Below are 13,314 nucleotides of genomic sequence, written 5' to 3'. Positions count from 1 at the left end.
GAAAATAAAAGATATTCTTCAACAATCTATAGTTTTTAGACATGTTGTTAATTCCTTGGAAGAAAAATCACAGAAAGCAGTAATTACGGCAATTTTTAGACATTACTTAGAGTTGTAGACAGTCTAGAAATGTTTTATCCCTGTGGTAAAAAGTAAATGTAATATAGCTTAAGAGATGGCATAACATGCTCACCCACGGTTAACTTATCCATGTTTACTTCATTAACTCAATGTTCTGGATTTATACAACACAAAGAATGATTCAATAATTATTTTTGAAAAATATGATATTTATTAAATAAATTATTAAATAGCAAATATTGCTATTTACAATATCACTTAATTTGTCTTTGGGTTTGTTGTGCAAAACAGCAATGGAAAAATCTGCTTGGGGGAGGCACTGAAGGAAGATCTCAAATCTTGGGGTTTAGATAGCTCTGTGAATGTAGCTCAGTTTTATTTCCCTTCCTGAACTAAATAATTGGGCTACCTTCATGGTCTCAGATAAAAATGCTAATGAAGGAGAGGGATTGAGGATTATATAATCAACTCTTGTCAAAGTTCAGACTTGCTACTTTAATTTCCTAACTGAAAATACTGCTGATTGATATGGGGTCCTATAAATAGAAATTTGTGTTCAGGATATACATTAGAGCGTCTAGCATAAATATTTCCTTAAAATACCATGACATATGCCTACAATATTTCTGTGCTTTAACTCTTGCTTTAACTTTTGACCATTCATTTATTATAAAGAGATTCCATATTGTCACAGTTCAAAGCACTGATAGTCTATTTCTTTCAGAGAGCAGGCCAGCTCTGTCTGAGAAAAATGTAGTGAGGGTGTGGGATTGGTTCTCTCATTCCATAGTATCTTCATTTAATAAATTTATATGGCTGTCCATCTCTAGGTGGCTAACAATACATTAAAGCAGCAAAAGTTTTGTTTTTACTTCCCAACCCCCCAGTTCTAACACTGACAAACAGAGCAAATATTCATTGTCATACGAACCTGCTGTGGAGAATTTTTAAAAAAACATTATTTTCACTTCAAACAAAAGTGGAATAAAATAAATTGCCTGTACAGCCTTACCTTATTTTGTGTATATTTGCTTAACTACATGCCAAAAGAATTGTTCAAGTTCCTCTATCTTTCTCCTTGAAAGGCCTACTTGGTTGCTGAAATTTAATAGCCAGGGGTCAGATTGCATATGGATGGGTATGCAAGCATTTGTACTAATAGGGCAATATACCTCACCTGAGTCCAACAGAGCTCCAGCTTTTTTGTCCTACTTCTTTTTCAAACATACCACACTTAAGTTAGAAACAGACTCAGTTCTCAAACATAGCAGACAATGTGAGATCCAGAGCTACTTCCCAATTGGTGCAGAATTATCATGTGCCCTAAGTCAATTTTCAATAGACCAAGTGATAACTTGGTCTTCAATGGGGCTAAAAGATCTAAGGGTATATTTCACTGAAAGAAGGTAAAGTGTATAATGGAACAAGCAGAATGACAACTTCTAGAGGGCTTAGCAACTATTTAACCTTCACCAGAGAGGATGACCTCTCAGGAAACCTGGTCCCAAATTGTATGAGCAGCAGCAGTGCAGTGGGTAGAGTACTTCTGCGGACAGTCTGCAATTTGACAGTTCAAATCTCACCAGGATCGAGGCTGACTCAGCCTTCCATCCTTCTGAGGTCAGTAAAACGAGAACCCAAATTGTTAGGGGCAGTAGGCTGACTCTGTAAAATGCTTAGAGAGGGCTGTAAAGCGGTATATACGGTAAGTCTAAGTTTACAGATTTGCAATGAATTGTGCTTGATATTTCTTGGCATCCAGCTGCAGTAGTAGAAGATGGAAAGGATTCCTCATTAAAAACTGTCTTCCAATTGCACCAGTCAATGCTTCCCCCTTCCTAAATTGGTTTGCTGAAAGAAAGAAAGAAAAGAAAGCTTGGAGAAAACCAGAGTGGATTTTTTTGTGGAAAATTTTGTGAGCTTCACTCTTGTTCTAGTCGCGAACTCCTGAGTGAAGAGATGCTCAAAAGTAGTTGGGCCTGTGTTCACACAACTTCTTCAGCCAAGAGATTTCAATAACGTCCCAGCAAGCACATTCTTACTTCAAACTTCGCCCAAAGGCTAAATGGTGGAGCAGTCACCATCTTAGATTTATGTCTGATTTCCAGGAATTCAAAATGTAGATGTTTCTGGTCTCAGACAACACAGTTAGTTTAAGATTTTGGATAAAGAGGTGTATGTTGATGAAGTAAGATGATGTGCATTCATTAGTTATTTCTATTAGTTTTCGGCATGCTGTATAAATCGAGACTTTTTGCTGATCTTTTGCACCTGGGGTTATCACTGAAAAATAAAAATGTATCAGGAAGTCTAAAATGTGCTCATGCGTATTTGGTTTATGATACTTTGTTCAACTGTTATAGTAGTCCCAATTGATAACACATAGACAATGTTATGTGAAGAACTTATCTAGATTTCTATGGATTTGAGACAAAAGGAGAAACAGAAAAGAAGCGAATAGCTTGTAACACACTGCCATCTAGTGGCCAATCTCCATAAAGGAGAAAGCTTAGAGAAAAAAATGTGGTGACCAAAAAGTTTGTCAGACTTTTTTCTTCTATTCTCGCTCCCCCTCTTCCATTTTCCTGATTCTTCTACTACGTTCTGCTCTGGCTGTCAGAATTTTATCACTTATCCATGCTACAGCTTTTATTAAAGTGAAGCACACCTTTGAGTTACATTATTCATTTAAAATTAACTGTATTACCAGCTTCACCGAACCATTAGCAGTGAAAGCTTTTGCAAAAGAAAGGCACGCGCCCGAAGCCTCTCGCTGCCTCCCCCGTCAATTAACAAAGTTTTTCTGTTCATCACTCATCAATCGTCAGCCAGTGAGTCTGTTCTATTTAAATACGCAGGCTTTTTTTTTTTCACTTAATGCATCCCATCTGTTTCTGAAATAAATTGCAATAATCCGTGTTTAATGTTAATCAATGTATTACTAAATATGCAAATTATATTAAAAGACGTGGTTTGAAAAAGCTTTCATTTGTAAATATGGGAACTCAAAAGAAGAAGCATATCTAAAAGGCATTTAGCTACAGTAGCCTAACTCCAACACTGTGGCAGATTTATAAAGCGGTTTGCCAGTTGATCTTTTCCCCACAAGGGGATATGTAAAACTATTGCATATCAGATGTTGTTAACATCTTATGGGCTAACAGAGTAGAAGCATAGTTGTGGAGGTACCTCTTTTTATATATAAATTAACTGTGGTCTATCTTTTAAATTTTATTTGTTTATTATAGAAGTTCATCTCAACATCAGAGTGAAAGTTGCAACCTGAGGCAAAAGAATATGAGGCCATCAAGGGCTGGACCAAGACAGTGACACCATAGAAAAAATGGTGTCAGGCAATGACAGCATAGAAATAAGACTAGAGGAGTGGATCGCTAGGGCTCCACTCCACAGAATAAGCAGGATGGGCCTGAAAATAAACTAAATGCTTAGCTTTCAAGATTTTACGGTCTTTTCCCACAGCTGAGTTGAAATTGCTATCCACCAATCCTTGAATCAGCAGAAACAATACTGGTATAAAATTTCTGTCCCCATTGTTGATCCCACTCATGTCTTGGTTTCCAGACACTGCTGGAAAGAGATTCTCTTGAGAATCCCTAGTAGATTTGGCACATCTTGAAACAATTGCCCTTGTGTGATGTTGGAATTGGAGGGAAAGCATTACTTTAAGACTGATATAGCTAAGGACAGCTGAAACTCAGGATTAAAGCAAAGTCACAGGGGTGTAGCACACAAAGGATATTGCCAATGTTTATGCAAGGCCCTAAGTAAAGCAATGTAGACATATGGAGATGAACTACATTGATACACAAGTCAGGAGACAATAAAAACCTAAGAAGGAAACAAAAAGACTATCACATCTCCTCCAGCAGCCCACATTCAGATAAGCAGGGATCAGCACCAGACAAACAAGTAGAAAACAATACACTAATCAAGAAACTACCAAGGACAAAACCATATCTCCATCAACACTGGCAGAGCAACCAACTGTATATATCAACAGGCAACAGACTCCATAATAATTTCTACTGATGATGTTACCTAGTCAGTTAATGAAATGTCTGCAAGCAAACAACCACCAAACTCAGATAGCACCAAAGGCGCCACAGTTCTACCCAGGTCTGCAGATATTTTCTGTTGGAAGCAATGTAATCTGCCATTCAACAAAGAGAAACACTAAGAATGCTTCTCTGTTGTCAAGTCCTTGTAGCAGCAGAAAGCTATACTAATATAAAACACATTGTCCTCACTACTGATTCCTATCTTGCTACAGGTTAAGTACTATTTTAGTTAAATGTATAGAGCATATTAAGGACAGAGATTTGTGGAGTCCTGAGTCTTCTTTTGTCCAGTTTACCAAAGATCACCAGCTGGCAGGAAAACATCCATTAATGGAACTGCTATATGTACCTCCAGCTGTTGCCTTGTGTCATGGGGATGAGGAGAGTTGCTTATTTTAATATGTACCAAGTCCCCAAAATGATCCATCCATCCATCTGCACGACCAATTCTATGGGCAAGTTTATCAGGAGAACAAAATAGAGGGGATGACTGTTATTAATTGGGGGAAAGGGGGGATTTGAACTGGGCCTTACTATACATGTCTCTTAAACGCTGCACACTGTTACATTGTTTTGGTTAAATGGTAAATTAGATCTGACTTTTAGCAGGTAGGAAATATATTTTCAATAACAACTTAAATATTTTTCCTGGATTAATTCGTCACATTTATCTTCTTCATTCACTTTTCGAATGTCTAGAATAGACGACCAAGAGTTCTCCAAAACAAAATACAATTCACTTATTTTCATCTTTTTTCTTAGAAATAATCACACTATTTCTCCAAAGACATAAACAGAATTTTTCTTCCTCTCCCACCAGAACAAAAATCATGTAATTGTATAACATATAGTTAATTGACCCTGCACAATATAACACACAAATTCAGGGAATATATTTTGATTTTCAATCTTTAATAATGGATATTTGTGAGAGAACACCAGAATGGAAGGAGCCACTTATTTTAAAATGTTTGGTAGATACCGTATATTTATTGTTACTTAGCAAATACCCTCTTTGTTTTGTTTTCTCTAGTTACAGTGTATTTCTTTGGTGTGATGCTTTGATAATTATTCTTGCCATTACCCATCTTCCACATGGATACCTTTACCTGGCATCTGTTTTCCTAATAGAACTATGCAAGACAGACAGGGGACCCACTGGCTATATAAGAAGAAAAATGATTAAAATGAAATACATTTTATAGCATGACTTTCTGATGGTGTTGAGGCATATGCCTAGGAAATTAGATAATCTCATAAGGTATAAACAAAATTAAACATTTTTCTTAAAAGGAAAAGGAAAAGAAAAAATAAAAGGAAAGCTTTCAGCATTGTGAAAGATAAAAATTGAAAGGTGTGAAAAACATGGGGAGATGGAAAACGCAAAAACAATAAATTCTGAACAGAATATAATTTTGTATCAGTCTTGAGATAACCTGAATAGAGCAAATGCACATTGGAGAGCATAAAGCTTAAATAATTATACTCATTCCCAAAATAAAAATATTAAGCCATGTTTCTAGTTCAAATTTGTTATCTATTTCTTAAGAGACAAATAGATCACTGTAAAAAAATTTCCGGATTACTTTCCTGGATCTTTCCAGGGTCTAACAGCCTTTAATTAGAGGCTGCAGAGCAACATAGCTTAATTTCATTCTCTTGCTTTCCTCTTGGGTTGTTTTATATGACAAAAGCTCCCCATCTACTGACACATTGGGAAACTCTACCATTTACCGGTAGTTCTTTTAGCAACTGCCTTGTACAGCAACTTTTCAAAAATTGTCATGGTGATGAAAAAGTAAATTTATGATCCGTCCTTGCATTTACGACCTTTGCAGGTCTGTAAACAAAGAAAAGCTAAGGTAAGATTTTACTTAGTAACTCCTTTGTTTAATGAACAAATTGCCACTCTTTTATGTTCACTAAAGGAGGATTACCTAAGGAAGTATTCTTCCCTTAAGATGTTGATTGAGCCTCTGAGCATCTTTCACCCAAATATAGAAGCACCTCACCAATCTTGGTTGATCTTGAAGAAAGGCAAGTCAGGCCTACTTGGTATTTGGTTGAAATACTGGGAATTGGAGGCTGAAGACTAGATTGTGAAGTGAAAAAAAATGATCCCAACAACATGGCAACTTTGAAATGCTTCTGTGCATGGGAGCTGTAGCTCTATGCTGTTATGTCTTGGCAGCGAGTTCTGTAATGAAGAAATTAGGTTTTTTTTTCTCAGCCATTCTGTAACTCTAACCCCTTTCCTTGGAGGACTAGATATGCAGAATAGTTCTCTAACATGACTGACTAGATTGAATTGGTTTAGCTTTATCTTCTTTCCTTTTCCTTTTTTGATTTTTAGTCCCCTCAAATAATGTCATAGAATTTGATTTCTTTTTCCGGTTTATTACATTCTGAAAATTAATTTCTGGGACTTTTGTTCAAAAATATTCTTCAATATGCCTTAAAATCTTATTTTATTTTTAAGAATTCAAACCAGAATCATTTTCCCCTGGGAAGGATTCTTTACAGTTAATTCCAAAACGTTTCAAATTTATCTAGATCTTTAGTATATTTATAACTTCCTAAATTAAAAAGGGGTTAATCACCTTTTGCTGTTCATTAAAAACACATTCAAAGTCCTTAAACTTGTATTTAAAGCTTCTCTCACTAAAGACTGAGGGAAACACACCTAGTGCTATAAAATTTGTGGATCCAAAAGTTCCCAATAGCTGACCAGCAGTTTCCAAAAGTGATTGAAAAGAAAATATACATATCTACTATCCTTTTAAAGGCACTAACTGTATTTTGAAGAAGATGGCTATTTCCTCATTTCGCATAACTCTAAATCCTCCTCAGGCCACTATCTTGTGGTCTTCTTGCAAGCAGCAACTGCCTGGAATACTTCTAGACAATAACAAGTTATGTCCTTGTCCAGAGAGGAGTTATCAAAATGTGGTCTACTTGGCACACCTCATTCTTCTGCTGTCATTGGCTCTGCTTTCTGTTGAGTATCTTCATTCCCATAAAACCAACAGCAGCATCAAGTTTCTATTTGGTAGAGGTTTCCCTAATACATTTTAGCAAAAATCCTTTTTTTTTTTTTCTTACATGAAAATGAGTGACTCTCCCATCAACCTGAAAGAAGTTAATAAAGGGTAACGGAAAAAGGCACCAGTTTTCCTTTCAAAAGAACCAACATTTTCTATGACAATATGAATTGCCATAATAAAACTGCTAGTCAACTGATACCCTCAACAATATGACAATAACCTTATCCAGGTTCCATCATACATAGCATCACTTTAATATTTCTGTGCAGTAAAACTTTAGTGAATTCACATGTTTCTCATAAAGCTGTTAAAATGTAAATAATCTGACCACAGATATAATCTTTAAAATCTGAGTGGAGCTTTTTACTGAAGAGTGGCTGCAAGATCTCATTATGCTGTAAGCATTAATTTGCTGAATGCATTAAGAATACAATTTCTGCTCTTATAGATGGGTCCTAGGATACCTGGAATCTTTAAAAGTAAACAGACGGAAGTATGATTCTTATTTCTTTTGATCAAATCTATCGTGAGGAATTGGAAAGGGGAAACAAAGCCTAAATCAAAATAAAAAAGTCCTTCAGTACAAAAACATGATAAACCAAGACTATAATGCCATCTGGGGGTTCCCAGCCACATAACAGCAGCTCTCTTTTGGCATGTGACAATGTGAGGTCCTGATCCAACAGCATCCCTGACAACGGAAGTGATCTAATGTGAACTCTGTTTATCAAATGGTATATGAATATGCAAACAGTCTCCTACTATTAATCATTGTTTTACAAGGAGCACGATGAGAAAATAAAATGCAATATTCATACAGGATAGATGGCAGTCTGTTTAATTTCTCATGGATGACTATGTGCAGTTACACCAATAAACCATTTACTAAAAAGCCTGTCTTGGAATGAGGCACTGTGGATAATAGGCAAAATATTTGTGTCATCACCAAAATACTCATTAGAAATTCTGTATCAACTAATGAAAAGCTACAGCATGTCTCTTGGTTCCCATTAAGCAATCTACAACTGCTCCTTAGAATATAAACATGATGACAAAAAAAAGGATCAATGAACTCAAAAAGACTTGTACTAGTAAAAGCTCCTTATAGCTAATTTGCATTAAGAGCTCTCCTAACAGTATTAATTTTCTTTAAACACAGGGGATGTTTTAGTTCCTTCTGTTGCTTTGTACAATGATTGTACTTGATTGTGCCTTAGCCAATTGATGCATTGCTAAGGGATATCTATTACAGATATCAACATTAGAAATGTAAAAGATCAAGACAGAGTACCTCTGATCATATGCCAAGTTTCAAAATAAATCTCCAATGGGAGTGTGTGGCCGAGGGCAGCGTGACTTTAGAACACATGCAAAGAAATCTAGCACATCAGTACAAAATGTCAACAGCCCACTTCCAATTCCTCCCTCTAGTCCAGATAAAAAACTCTTGCCAAATTTGTTCTGAAGTTAACGTAAGCAGATGTGTGATATGGATAAATTCTGTAAGGTTTTTTTTCCCCTCTAAAAGCAAATCATCAACTTGACTAGCATCTGAGCCTTCCTTCAAAAACTAATGCCATCGCAGAATGTATTAATAGAACTAGGAGAAGGGAGAAAGCACTGGATTGGGAAAAATTGCTATGTAAATACACTCCAGGTAAACCCAAACTGCAAACTTAAGTAGTAACATTATTCTTTCTGGCCATTTGATTGATTAAAACAATAATTATTATGTATTAAGAGTTATATTCCAACCTTTATTTTTACAACTTGAGGCTGCATACATAATGGTCACTCCTCCTATTTTCCCCACAACAATCCGGCAAGGTGGGTTGACCTAAGAAAGAATGACTGGCTCAAAATCACCCAGCTGGCTTCCATGACTACAGGATGAGCAGAATTCTTGGTCTCCCAGTTTTTAGTTCAGCATCTGAGCCACTACATGAAAGGAGCTCTCGGTTGTTTGAATGTCTTAATAAATGTTTATTTATTAAATACACTTAAATTAATAAATACATAAAGAAGATGTTTTGTTTGGAATACTTACTTATTCCCACAAAACAGTGAGCAAGAGTTAAAATAACAGACTTATGGAATTCTCTTGTAGCAATAAGATGGACAGAATCATCCTGTAGGTTTTCTGCTGGTTAGTCCTTTTATAATGATGTGAAAACTGAATACCCCATTCAGATGTATAATAACATACTACAGTACAATCCATCTCTTATGTATTATACTCGGCTAAGCATTACAGTGAGTGTTGGATGTGTGTGTGTGTTTGTGTATCTAACAAATTTTATTCAGTTTTTTACATTAAAAACAAAAATCTCTTTTTAGTGGACAACATATTTCTGGGTCATCACCTTTACAAACAAATATGACAGCAATTATACATTCATATATGCATACTTAATTCTATTATTACGTTTTCCATTCCAAATTTTCAGTAAGGAGAGAAACAAACACATTAATTCTAGTGTCTTTCATTAATCTCAATCGAAACATCTTTTTGTTTCATTTCAATTATTTCAAATATAATCCTTTAATATTTATTTTAAAAATAAAGATAAACAATATGTATTTGCCTAATAATAATAATAAGTTACCAATGTCTCTCCTTGCTTTTAATAGTCTATATTAACTTATTAATTTAGTTGATTCTTTAGTCTGTCATATTCCCTTTCCATTACACATTTTTTATAAATTCTAGATTAATACAAATTTTAACACACACAAAAAAAAACCAAGTATAGGTTTCCCCCCTTTTACTGTTTTGAGTGTGACACCTCAATGATTAAAATATACCTTTATTCCCTCATCTTGATTCCCAATAAACCATTATTTTTAAGAAGTTACAATACTTATTACTTATTAATACTTACAATCTTTTCATTTGGTTTCCGTAGCATATTTTGCCCCCTTGATTTTTAATGAGTTATCAGTATCTATTTTACCCTATTTTCTAAATATTTTTAATTGCAGAAATATTTTTATTACCCCTTGTATTCTCCCTTGCAGAATCCCCTTTTTAATTCATCAACCATTATCTCTGAAAAAACAATTTTTTAACATTTTACTATTTCTGTATTTCTTTATTTCATGCACCTGTTTCTTACTGCTTCTCCTCCCCCTCTTTTCCCCATAACTTTTCTCATTCCAGTTTATATCCCTCTCTTTCTTAATATCTTCCTTTCTCTTTCTGCCTTTCCTGACTTCACAGGTATTCCCCCTTTTGATTGCCTTCTTAAATCTCAACTTTTTAACCTTCCTTCTTTCCCCACTTCTTTGTAGTGTTCTTTGTGTTAATTGTCTATTTAAAATGTCTTCTCCTTGAATCGACGACTCCTCCTCTGAAGCTTTCTTCTTGTTCTTCAATCGCCATTTCCATTTCTTCTAACACAGAGCAAAGTGATTCACCTCTTTCCTGTAGTAATTCTCTCATATTTTTAAGTTCCATTTTTTATTCCCAAAGAGATATCATCATTACACACTCTTATATTTTATAATCGTTAAAGTCCACAAAAAAAACCACTTTTATTTTCCTTCTTTCTTCTTTCAATTTTCTAAAGTTCTCAGTTATTCCAGCCGAGGGTCTAAACCAAAAACATCAATCAATCCCACAGTCAGTCTTTCCTTGCTTTTTTCTTTATTCTGGTTCTGCTTTCACTTTCTAAGATTCTTACTTTGTTTCAATATTTCTTTAATGTTATATCCACACAAGTTCATTCAGAAACAGGATGCTTTCCCTTTTGTTTGAGCTCAAGTTTTTGTCAAAAGGTGACACTCTCCATTATACAAAGTCTTCACCTTTCCCCCCAATATTTTTATTTAGGGTTTTTCGAACCCCAATAGTCCAGCATAGTCCAGTCTCCAATTTGTAAACTTTATTATTATTATTTTTTGACAATCTTAAGTCCAGCTTTATTTTATGCCTGTTTATTGCCAAAATATTTTAGTCCAATTTAGTTAAATCTTTAGTTCCAGCTTCTTCCTTTCCCGGTTTGAAGCCCCGCTTAGCTGTCAAACTATTTTCTTTTTTTCCCCGTCCCATTGTAATTTCGCCGCTCACTTTTCTTTTCTTAAAAATTCCATGTTACCTTAATCTCGGGGTACTTTTGTTTAGTTGTATTGCCCAGTTGTCCTGGTTCAGATGTTATCCACCTCTTTCTTCCCTCCTGCACAAATCTTAATCCAGCTGAGTCCTCCACTTTGGGGCGGCCATTTTAAACCACTGCTGCAGTTGTCTTCGGGGGGGGGGGAAAGACCAAGCCCAGGGGAGGAGATGCGGCTCCCCTCAACCTGGCTTGCGGCTTCCCCTTACTCCACCACCCCTCCAAGGCAGCTTCAGCCCCTAATCGTAATAATCGGGGCTCTCCAACGAAAGAGCACGGACCATAGCCACAGAGAGTCGCGATCTACGGTCCGTCAGCGAGGAGGCTCTGCCTTCTTCCCTCTGTGTTGGATGTATATTTTGTGTATATTTGTAGATATTGTACTCTTAAATTGCAAATGGAGATGTGGGTACTCTATCTTTCTTATCTTCATTTTTAAGTGCTTTGGTTTTATTGCATTGCGAACAGTTGCTGGGGTGCATCCACAGTTTTGTTGTACTTGTACAATGACAATAAAGTTTTTCTAATCTAATCTTATAGCTTTTAGTGCAATACCACAAACTTTTCTTAGTTTAGATCTGAAAACTGTTAAGTAGCACTAAATAATTTAATATGTCAATAAACCTCACAAGATTTATTTGTTATGCAAGTAACATAAAATGTTTAGTGAAATGTTCAGGGACGAAATTCTGTGTTTTAATTGTCACTGCAGAGTGATCTTTCTCCATGATAATCACCTAAGATAATTAGGTATAGAGAGCCAGAACAGTTTCTGTAGATTTATTAATTTACCTGCTATATTTGCTAACAGCTCAATCTTATACTCTGCACAATATACAATTGTAAAAACAGTTTTAAAACTGTTGTAAAAACAGAATATTATAATACGGTAATATTCCATTAAACATTAAACAAAAATATACATGTGTGAAGGAAGACCCATGTGCTAATTATCTGGAGCAGAAAGTGTTCACAACCTGCTTAAATGCAAGAAGGTAACTTTGGTTATTTTTTGACATTTGAACTATGCCTGGAAATAATCTAGTTATTAGTGCATCAGTGGGTTAGCCATGCAAAGCAGAACCCTTCAAAGGACACACTCCACCCTATGAATCAGGTTACCCTATCTAAGGACAACCCTAAAGTGTTAGGGTTTTAATGATTAATGGCACAGGGTGAGGATATATTCATTCTTAAACTAGACAGCCCATGATCTTATCAGACTTTTCAGAATAATCAAGGGCTTCATTCAATTTGTGTCCTATTCTGTAATAACCAATATAATATTACTTAATTTTAATATCGTATAACCTTCATCTTCTTTATTTTAAGAAGTGGAGACTGAACTTAGAATGGCTACCTGTTTAAGAAAGACAGAGATCGCATTACGGTAGGTGGCTTTCCAAATTTTGTGCTGGATGACTCCAACAGTTGACTCTTTCTCATGTTAGTTGGAGTTGGAATTCAAAATCTGGAAAATGAGAATCAGAGGTGGCATTCAGCAGGTTCTGACCAGTTCTGGAGAACCAGTAGCGGAAATTTTGAGTAGTTCGGAGAACTGGCAAATACCACCTCTGACTGGAGATTTTACAGTATCCTTCCTCTGCCACGCACACCAAGCCACACCCACAGAACTGGCAGTAAAAATTTTTTGAATCCCACTACTGATTAGAATGCTTATCCGATTCAGAATACCACCATAAAAGATAAACACTTGATGCTATTCCCACGTATAGACAAGGAGAAAAATGGCTCTTGTTGATTTTATGCCTGTCATGCAATTGCTGAAAACTGAGACTGCCCTTATAAAAGCATAACTTGTGGATATCCCTCCATTCCTAGCCAGTTCTGGTCATGCTGGCTGGGAATCCAGGGAATCGAAAGCCCATACATTGTGGGAGCACCAGGTTGGCAAAGACCTCCTGGCTCATATATTAAGATTGACAGGATGTCAGTTTGGCACATTTAAAGAAACAGATCGATCATTCAATATATCTA

This window comes from Pseudonaja textilis, chromosome 2 (genome assembly GCF_049901715.1).
Source record: "Pseudonaja textilis isolate UNSWEBS1 chromosome 2, rPseTex1.2, whole genome shotgun sequence".
In the NCBI taxonomy this organism is placed as follows: domain Eukaryota; kingdom Metazoa; phylum Chordata; class Lepidosauria; order Squamata; family Elapidae; genus Pseudonaja; species Pseudonaja textilis.
The sequence above is the reverse complement of the archived record's forward strand: the minus strand, read 5'-3'. Positions refer to the sequence as shown.